The 6,449-nt window shown below is 43.0% G+C and overlaps 1 protein-coding gene across 2 annotated transcripts in view; it reads left to right on the forward strand.

The window, feature by feature from the left end:
• c5 (complement component 5) overlaps positions 1–6,449 on the forward strand; it is a 36,992-nt gene that overhangs the window by 9,443 nt on the left and 21,100 nt on the right. The gene's annotated exons all lie outside the window — the stretch shown is intronic.

A 6,449-nucleotide genomic window follows, 5' to 3' on the forward strand; every position in this document is an offset into this window, starting at 1 on the left:
TGTTAACTAGCATGTTAGTTAGCAGTAATTAGCCTGTGCCTGTGCTATCTCCTGACATATACGTGTGCGCTCCGTCTCTGCTGATTGGGAATGATTGAGATTTCTCTTGGCACAGCTACCAGAAGACCAGTGTTGCCAGATCTTGCGAGACAAATACGCAACCAGGCCTGTGAAAACAAGCCCAAAATAAGCGACTTTTTCTAAGGAGCCCCCCTAAGATCCTGGAAGAGAAAAATAAATCAAACTGTGTTACAATCCATGTGGACAGATTGGTAAACTGTCCCCACGGTAGGCTAGAGTTTATTTATTTTCTCCCCCTGAGCTTCAGGACAATGACCACAGGAGGGAGTTAAACCACCTTTAACGTTATTTAACATTAGAAAACTGATGGGATTTGAAATCACTTTTTTTCACAGTGATTTTGAGTTGTTCTTGTTCCCCACGAGGGGTTGAATCCATTCTTTTCCTCCTTCTCTTTCTCCCAGTCTTTTTATACTTCTTCCCGTATTTCCCCACTTTATCCCGGGCATTTATTCCTCCAAAAACTCTCCTACAGTCCACCACCATTGTCGCTACTCGCGCGTTTTCCTAACCAGAAAACAACAGCCTGCCCTGCTCTGCCTCTGATTGGCTGGTACTCGTTTCCATCTGGGTCAGAGCCAATTAAGCAGAAGTGGGCGGAAATAACGCTGCGTCTATAGTGTTTATGGGGAAAGGGGCGGGATCGAGCGAGCCGGCAAGGACAAGCTGTGTACAAGCCCAAATAAGCAACCACACTTTAGTGACAAGCCCAAAAAAACCGCAACCCGCGACTACCAATATCTGTAAGCGACTTTACAAAAAAACAAGCCCAAAGTCGCTTGTAATAAGCGGACTTGGCAACACTGCAGAAGACTTAAAACTTTCAGACACGTTGCTCACGTCACAGCCACGTCGTCGAGCTCAGTTGGAGGCTGCGCAGTAACGCCTAGCCATCACTGGAACGTGCTTCTATTTTTCTTCACTGGTCTCCGTCTAGAACAACGGGATCTGTTGGTTCATTTCTTTAACTGTCTATGGACCAGACTTTCTGTACAAATGAAATGTACCATAGCCTGGTAGGACCAGGCTACTGGACTGGCTTCCCTGCAGAGAAATGTATGTTTTATTAGACTGTTGAATCAAAAAAAAAGTGGCTTAAATCACTCTGAGTGGTGAAAAGTACTTTGGTACCAAGTTTTTCATCAATTTTGTAAGTGAGCAGCATCTCCATGTAAATAATGACTTGTTACACCCTCAACCAGATTTTTAAATGTACAGGATTGAGATATGCACGTGGTAGTCCTACGAACTTTCACAACCCATTTTTCTCCTGCTGCATTAATCAGCTCAGTGTGAAATTTGACTTTTTGTGTGAAAAGGGAGAGTCAACATGTTTTTGAAAATCTGCTTGATTGATGGGATTGGATCCAGTTATTGGTTTCCATGTAGTCACGTGTGCTGAACGATCTATTAGAAACTCCGGTTTGCAGTTTAACGATGGATTTATACTGAAGAAAGCTTAAAACATTTGTGTGTTGTCTTTATGTCTGTGTCTTAATGTTTCACATTTCATTTCATTTGGAGGCTTTGCTCTTTGTACTGCTGAATGTCCATGTCCATTACAGACCATAATATTCTGTCATGTCACCATGGTTACACCTTCTGAACAAGGAGTTAAATTAAAGAGGAGCACAGTGAAGGTTTCATTCCCACCTCCTCTTGTGATTTTCATCCAGTCTGATTGAGATTGAAGTAAAGCTGAATCTGACCGTGTGTGTGTGTGTGTGTGTGTGTGTGTGTGTGTGTGTGTGTGTGCGCGCGCGCACGCGTGTCCGCGCGTGTCCGCGTGCGCAGCAATGGGTGCAGACTTTGACTTGGCTCATCCTGGTGCGGAGCTACTTTCCGGAGAGCTGGATGTGGGAGGTGAAGCCCATCAGGTGACAAAAATCAAACATTACTACTTTATACTTAACTTCACTACATCTCAGAGGAAATATTGTTTTTTTATTCAACTACATTATCTGACAACTTTAGTCACTTTACAGATTCAGTTAAAACAAACTAATCAATGATGAGTATTATTATAGATTAACTACACAGCAGTGCATAAAGTAATTAAATGTGCTCCAACTTTAGCAGCTGCAACATTAAAGTGATGAACACCATCATGGATCATAATTATAATACAATAATACATATATACGCTATGTTATTCTGCATAATGAGTACTTTTGTTTTGGTACTTAAGTATCTTTTGATGCTTTGTACTTTTACTTGTAATAGAGTATTTCTACAATGTAGTGTTACTACTTTTCTGAAGTAAAAAATCTGAGTACCACTGAATTAAAAAAAGCCTTACTAAATTAGGGGAAGTAAAGTAAACAAAGATCGTCACATAGTAAATAGTCTAATTCTACACCAGACTAATTTATTAGATGAGTCTGGTGTTGAGAACTTTCCTATTAGACTGAAGTCAAATGGAGGGATTTTAAACTGCTTTTGAGCTATGAGATATAAGTTAAAGACGAATGCTGCAGGGATACCTGAGGCCGTATTCACCCTTTTCAATACAGAGGACTTTTCTGAATGTGTTGTATTTGGTTTCATTAGTAGTTCAGGCCGATTGCTGGTCAACAAGCATCTTCCAGACTCTCTAACCACCTGGGAGATCAGGGCTATCGGCATGTTTAAGAACGGTGAGATTCTTTACGTCCTTTATGTTCAACATCCCTTTCTCTTCTAAACTTAGATTAATCCATACATTAATGGGAGAATAGATCTCCCGTTTGTTAATTCCATCCATCCTTCATTCATGAAGTCAAAGTCAAAGTCAAAGTCTGCTTTATTGTCAATTCTTCACATGTCAAAACATACAAAAATCAAAATTGCGTTTCCTCTATCCACGGTGACAACAAGACATTTTAACCATTTGGTCCACAGACAACATAACATTCAAGTAAACAATATAAAAAGTAAAAATAAGAAGATATATACAATGAGGAAAATAAGAGCCGCAAATTTGAGTTAAAATGTGCAATTACTTACAGTTGACAGTCAATGTAATGTGCAAAAGTCAGGCGGTAGCATAGTGGTGCCGGTTATGTAAGAGCAGCAGAAATGTGTTCCCAAGTGTTTTCAGGACAACAAAAAGTGTGCAAAGTGTGCAAGTGTGCAAGTGGAGTAGTGCAAGGAAAGGCAGCCATTTTGGGTCCAAAGTCCAGGTTTTAATAACTGAGGGTAGAGGGGGAGAAGGGGGAGAGAGTTCAGCATCCTAAAAGCCTGGTGTATGAAGCTGTTTGTGAGTCTGGTGGTGCGGGAGCGCAGGCTTCTGTACCTCTTTCCAGAGGGCAGTTGATCAAACAAATTGTGAGCGGGGTGACTTGCATCACTCACAATTGTGGTGGCCTTGCGGGTGAGGTGGGAGGTGTAAATGTCCTTCAGGGAGGGGTGAAGCACCAATAATCCTTCCAGCTGTGTCACTATGCGCTGCAGGGCTTTCCTGTTTACAGTGCAGCTTCCGCCCCACAGCAACACAGCTGAACGTCTTACTTTTCTGCTACAGGAGTCTGAACAGTTTCAAGAGCAGCTGTATGAACCCGTTAGCAGTTTGAATAGCAGGTGTCTAAGCTTTGAACAACTTTTCTGTTTTGTTGGCATGTAAACTAAAGTATATCCCACAGGGAAGAGGATGGGATTTGAACCTCTGCATGCAAAGCACAACGGAGTAGCAGTCCTTGCCTACCACTAGGTCACCTCATTGTATAAGTCTAGACAAGTTGTTCTCTAAATCCTTTGAAACATGAAAGAATATTGTCAGTTCAGTGGAGAAAACATTATTTTTCATAAACATTACACAGCAAAATCTGAAGAAAAGCCACATTCCACACTGCGGAGGGAGTTTTTGGTATTCACACAAATCGAGTGACTTAGCAGGGAGATTGGGTCAAGGTGTTTGAGCTGAGTGTGTCTCTGCAGGTATGTGTGTTGCAGAGCCGGTTCAGGTGTCGGTCAATCTGCCACTCAGTGTGGACATTCCACTTCCTTACCAGGTGATCAGGGGAGAACAGCTGGAGCTGAAGGGCTCTGTGTACAACCACGCCCGACAACATAAAGGTATAACCACAGTCTACTACATCTCCCTCATCCTCTGTTGGGAGCTGTAGTTAGTGATGTGTAAACATGGTGATGATTGTTTAATTTTTGATAAATAAAAAAAAAATAGTTTCCTTATGTTTCTCCTCTGTTTCCTCCACTTTGTTTTGTCCTCAGTACTGTGTGACGCTGACGGCCGGCCCGGCGCTGTGCCTGCAGCAGTCCCAGCAGATGCCAGGGGTGGCGGGGCTGCCACCACCGCCTGCAGCTGGAGTGCCTGACTGCAGGGGAGGTGGGGCAAGTGACCTTTACTCTGCTGGCCTAGAGCCTGGAGAACCACCCTGACCTTCACCCTAAAGACATACCAAGGAGCCACAGACATCGTTGAGAAGAAGCTACGAGTGGTGGTACGCATGGATGAATGTATAAAGTATAAATTGAGGATAAACCAAATCTCAGTGTTCAAATATTCCACCTGGTTAACACTCATTTGGTGATTTGCAGATCACAAGAAATATCAGTTATAACTGGAATACTGTCTGAAACACTGAAAGTCTTTTAGCTGCCGGGTTATGTATAAATGTAGATGGTTATATGAAGAAAAAACATGACATTATTTTTACATTTACGTTTTACATTTTACCTGTTTGAGTACTCGAGTTGCCTCTTCATCCCAGTCATCTCTCTACTGTCAAATCTCTACTAAAGGCATGAAAATGCCCAAAAAATACTTAAAAAAAAAAAATGTTACATGCACAACCCTCAATAATGTTCCATAAACTTAAGTCTAAATCCACGATGTTCCCCTTCTGGGATTGCTTCATTGCCGCAAGAAAATCACTTATTTAGACCAGATAGTTGTTGTCTTGGGCTTCCTTTGTTTTGTCATTTTAATCTCTGTTTGATTTTGAGGACTATGGTTACCTTTTCTCAGATCTCTGGGTAAATCCAGACAGCAGCTAGAACTATCTGTCCAATCTGAGTTTTCATGGCACGACAAACCACCTTTAAACGTACACTTGTTTCACTAAAACAAGTTCCTTCCGAGCCATTTTGCTGCTTTTCTCCGGTGCTTAGCACCCGCCCAACATTTTGATTGGTAATAGCATAAAATAGCAAGAGGGGAGGATTTCAGGCTTTATCCCAGCTATTCAACTCTGTAGCCATACGATTAGTAAGTAACACCTGTTGCTTATCAGGGCAACAGATGAATCAAGTTTTAGGCAGTGAAGGATACGGATTTACCCATCAGAAATTGTAGTGTCTAATTCAACGGATGCATGCAGCTCTGGACTACACTTTGCATTTAAAAAGTAAAAAGTTTAACTTTAATTGCATGGCATGAATTGTAAGACATCTTGTCATAGTTTTTGTTTTTAAAGGTACTTAAAAAGTACTTATTTAGATTAAGTCTTGTTTTATAAAACAAAAGGTCATTAACAAATATATCATTCACCATAGTTTTTGTTGTTGACAAAAAAGCTCTACTTTTTTGCTCCCATACCATCCATCCATCTTCATCCGCTTTTCCGGTATTGGGTCAAAGGGGCAGCAGCTCAAGCAGGGACCTCAACTTCTTTCCGAGCCACATGCTGCCATACTTGCTGCCCCAATTTATCTGAAGTATTTCAATGACTTATAGCTTGTAGTAGCCAGGTAAAAACTGCAAGGAGATGTTCACCATCGGTCAGGTAACCCTAGGTCAGAGTTAACGGTGGGAATCTCAGAACGCGTCTGATGAACAGGTGGTGAATTTCAATGTCTAGAAAGATGCAGAAAGATGAAAGATTGTGGATTGAGTTGGACAGACCATTTGAGATTAGTGAGAGATTAAGGTATTGTTAGCTTTCAATTAACGAAATCAATTTCAATTAAAGGGAGGGGGCCGACAAAGAATGGTTCAAAGACTTTGGATTGTACAAGGAAGGGATAGAGAGACCCCGCCCAAGAAGCCCGGGGCCCCCGTCTGGAGCCAGGCCCAGACGGTGGGCTCGTGAACGAGCGTCTGGTGGCCGGGTTTGCCACGGAGCCCGGTCGGGCACAGCCGAACAAGCAACGTGGCACCTCTCCTCCAGCCCATGGGCCCCCCACCTGTGGGAGGATCCAAAGGGGTCGGGTGCGCTGCTACATGGGTGGCAGCGAAGTCAGGGGCTTCGACAGACCAGAACGGGCGCAGAGGCTGGCTCTGGGACCTGGAATGTCACCTCTCGGGGGAAGGAGCCGGAACTTGCGCGGAGGTGGAGCGCTACGGTTAATCTGTGGGCTTACCTCACGCACAGTCTCGGTTCTGAACCTACTCCTGGATAGGGGTGGACCTGTCCTACTCCGGAGTTGCC

The sequence above is a fragment of the Etheostoma spectabile genome, chromosome 5, assembly GCF_008692095.1.
Source record: "Etheostoma spectabile isolate EspeVRDwgs_2016 chromosome 5, UIUC_Espe_1.0, whole genome shotgun sequence".
In the NCBI taxonomy this organism is placed as follows: domain Eukaryota; kingdom Metazoa; phylum Chordata; class Actinopteri; order Perciformes; family Percidae; genus Etheostoma; species Etheostoma spectabile.